This window comes from Manacus vitellinus, unplaced genomic scaffold (genome assembly GCF_001715985.3).
Source record: "Manacus vitellinus isolate BGI_N305 unplaced genomic scaffold, ASM171598v3 scaffold_17_pilon, whole genome shotgun sequence".
Lineage (NCBI taxonomy): Eukaryota > Metazoa > Chordata > Aves > Passeriformes > Pipridae > Manacus > Manacus vitellinus.
In genome coordinates, this window is record NW_021939256.1 from 11,884,271 (window position 1) to 11,888,186 (window position 3,916).

Below are 3,916 nucleotides of genomic sequence, written 5' to 3' on the forward strand. Positions count from 1 at the left end.
TATATGTATTTACCTAAAAGTAGTGGACTAACTGAATAGTCAAAGGTTCTTGTTGAAGGAAATTTATGGACTTAATAAATGCATCCTTGCTTTATTGAATAACTTCAATATTTGCATATTAGATGTCATATCAACAATGAACCATTTAACTACTTTAAGTGGTGTTGACCGAGTGATCTATGGGGTGTTTAAAGATCATCAATATAAACAAGAAGGTTTAAGGTACAGGATTCAGCAAGGTGTATGCTGTTCTAAAACTGAGAGACAGCAATAAGCTTGTGCTTAGCATTGTCTATAAGTACTTTGTTATACTGGAATAATTTCTTGAATCAAAGGGACACATCACAGATGAAAGAAACAGCACAAATGTAATTTTATTCATGTGAATAGTTCCACTGAATTCCTTTATACTGCTACTTGTGTCATTTAGATCTTTATTAGGAAGTCCTGGAAATTTCATTTTGTATTCCAGTTATGACAATGTTGAAGTTCACATCAAAATTCTAAACTAATGAGTATACATATAATTTACACATGCAGATTTGTTTCATGCAGGATGACAAGAAGTCAAAGACTTTTATTGAAAGATGGAACCTGATTATGGTCTATATAGATATATTTATATATCTATATAAGATAGATATATACTGTCAGAGGCTTGCAGTATAAGCAGAGGGAGAACCACTTATAACCCTTAAAGGTTACCTAGCTGCTGAATTAGTGATGCTACAAAGTTGCTCTGGCAGGCAAACAAAACCACCACTCAGTGGAATGTGGATGCCTAAAGGCCTTTGACTGTTAGGACTACATGTCAAAAACTGACTACATATGCTCAGTACTACACTAAGTAATGAGCACAGAGCAGTTGCAATGGCTTTGTCTGGTCCCGTAAGCAAGTACACTTAGGCTTGATTCCTATTTCTCTAAGAAGCCTCCAATGGAATTCAGATTTTGTAAATGAGGGATGATCTGAGGACTTATTTCCCTTGTCAGCCTTTACTGACATGTTTTCTAAGGCTGATCTCAGAGCTGATGTTTTTCAGAGAAGATATGAGGCACAGTCTTGACTTTTTACCATCATAAAATGTCACACAATGGTATTTGCAAGAGAAGGTGTGTCCTCACTCCTTACTACAAAGCCAGCAATTGCATGTTCTGAGTACAAATGGACCATGGATGAGGTGATAAGCAGCCATCCTGCCTCAGCACATGACAGGTCAGTATTTTGGGAACAATGTCCTCTGGGATGTCTTGATACATAGTTTGCAGGGCTGTTTTGTATTACTGCACACTAGGGAAATCATATTCTAAAGCATAAGTCGAGCCTCTCAAGTCCTCTGCCTTGCTGGGGGAACAGAAAAGACAGAAAGGGCTGAAACATGCTGAGACCCAAAACAAGCTGATTTTAGCCACCAGTGGAGGTGAACACCCCACTTACACTTTGTTTTCTTCTCTGGTTTGCCAGAGTTCTCCGAGGAAATCATACTTTATCTGTCAATTTCTGAAAGCAACACAATTTCTCTACTTGGTCATGATGTTTTTCTGTTTTTAATTGCACTTTATCAAATAAAAAATGATGTCACCTACAGCGAAACAAAACAAAGTTACCAGTTATTAAATGCTTTTTGTATCCAATTCCTCTATAAGTACCTTATTTTCTCCAGTCAAGATTTCAGGCTAGGATCACCACAGACTCTTATATCATATTATTTTCCTACCATGAATTTGTTTATGTGTATTGTTTACCCAACAGACATTTCTCTTTCACTTGGTATATTCATTACTAAATAATTCTGTGAGAAGATACAGGCCACTGATTTTTTGCAATTTGCATCCCCATACTCTAAGCTATGTTGAAAGCAAAGCTTTTTGGTCCTCTTGCTTTGGGAGTACATTAATATTTCTATGACCTTTACTAGATGGCAGATGAGAAGCATTAGGAATAAAATAACAAATAAACCAAAGGAAACCAATTTTTTAAAATGTGTGTTTCTGAAAGGAGCAATGGGAAAAAGAGTCTAGTCTAAAAAATATGAACTTTAGCTAGAGTTATGATAATTGTTCTATTGTACCTATTTTTCCATGTCAAAATGTTTCTTTACAATCAATCAACTCGACATAATGCAGAAATGCATTTGAAGGGGTTTAGTAACTGTGCATACAAAAATATATAGATACTATTTGGAGGTATTTAGAAAGAAATAGTGTATTTTAAGACATGATTATTTACTGTGCACATCAAAGTGATCATATTAAAAGCATGGTCATTACACTAACAACTACTTTACACAAAATGGCGTCAAATCATTTAACTTCCAAAGTCTGATGATTATAAAGAGAAATTCTGTAAAACAAGCTGCAAATGTGGTGACTTTGTGTGTGGTGTAAATCCTCTGCTTCAGAAGACTATACTTTCTGAATGCTTTAGAAGACCGTAGGAGGAAAACCAACTAAATTCTACCCAGGAAGCCATTTCTCTCACAGCAGCATTGTTTTTCAGTGGTTTTACTACACACCGGAAGCCTACTGTTCCTGTTCATCTAGTTGTCAATGCCATAACTCAAAGGAACAGATCCAAAAATCATTTTTAGTGACTTTAAATTTGACTGCTTTATGAACACCATGTCTAGATTAACAACACCTGTGATTCAGCAAGGCATTTAACAGATGGAAAGCAAAAGTTGTCCCATGAACTAAAGTATTTGTTCACTGGTTTCCAGCTGGAGGCAAAGCTGAGATTATTTAATAACAATTCATTAACCTTTTAACATACACTTTATATCATATGCCACAGTATCAAGTGAAAGGATGTTCAAGGGAGGGGAAGAGGTGTGGATTATTTCTCCTTAGGATAGTGTGAAAGAGTCAGAACATTTTAAAATAGCAATAACCAGACCTTCATACCTTGAATCACATGAATCTAGAAGGGTTCAGATTAAACCAAGTGCTGCTAGTTACAGGATTGACATGATGGCAAGAATCCCCTTGTCTTTATTAGCAATGCTCTTGCAGCCACTAGAATCAGGCTAGACCTTACATTGAATGTGTCACATATCTATTTTTTATTACTTTTGTAAGTTCTTCTACAGGAAAATTTTCCCTCCTTGAGGTTTCAAGGAATACTACCTTATAATTTTAGGGACGAAATATAGTTTTATTATAATCATAAGAACTTATTAATGAAAAAAAAGAAAGTTTGAAAGCATGTTTGTTTTTGTTTTAGTTTATTTTAAGTGAAATGAGGGACCTCTTTATAGTTTACAAGGATTTCCCCTCCATTTGCTCTTTAAGTCCTTGAGCTTGTTGCTCTTTGCTCAAGTTTTCAGAGAAACTGAAAGTGACTAGAAGCTGACTTTGAAAATATCTTTTCTCCCCACTGCTTTGTTTTGTTTTTAAATAAATTTCCTCAGTTTGATCTATCTGTATAGAAAAGTGTAAATCATTTTTTCTTTTTTTTTTTTTTTACAATTTTCATTTATCTAGAGAATTACTAAGACACATCTTTCACTCATTAGATGTAGAGATTCTTGACCAATATGTAAAGTCAGAGGACACTACACAGAGTTATCCAGCTGAGAATCAACCTATTTTAAATATAGCTTATCCTTAGATTATTGTGCTTTAATTATGCCGTGTGTAAAATGTTTTTAGACATAAAGCAACCAATATGAACTTACTGAAGTGATGGTACCTGTCTTTGCAGTCAATGTCCTCAGCCCACTAATGGTGTAAAATATAATCAGTTTTCATCTGCTGGTTTGAATGGAATTAAAGTTTCTGTTCAAGATATAGCTGTGATACTGCATTGTATTGCACAAAGACAGTTTCTACACTTCTACTCAATGTCATATCACTCCCTTTGCACTGCAGAATTGGGACGCTGAAAGATTTAATTGGAATCCTTCTCAAGCATATA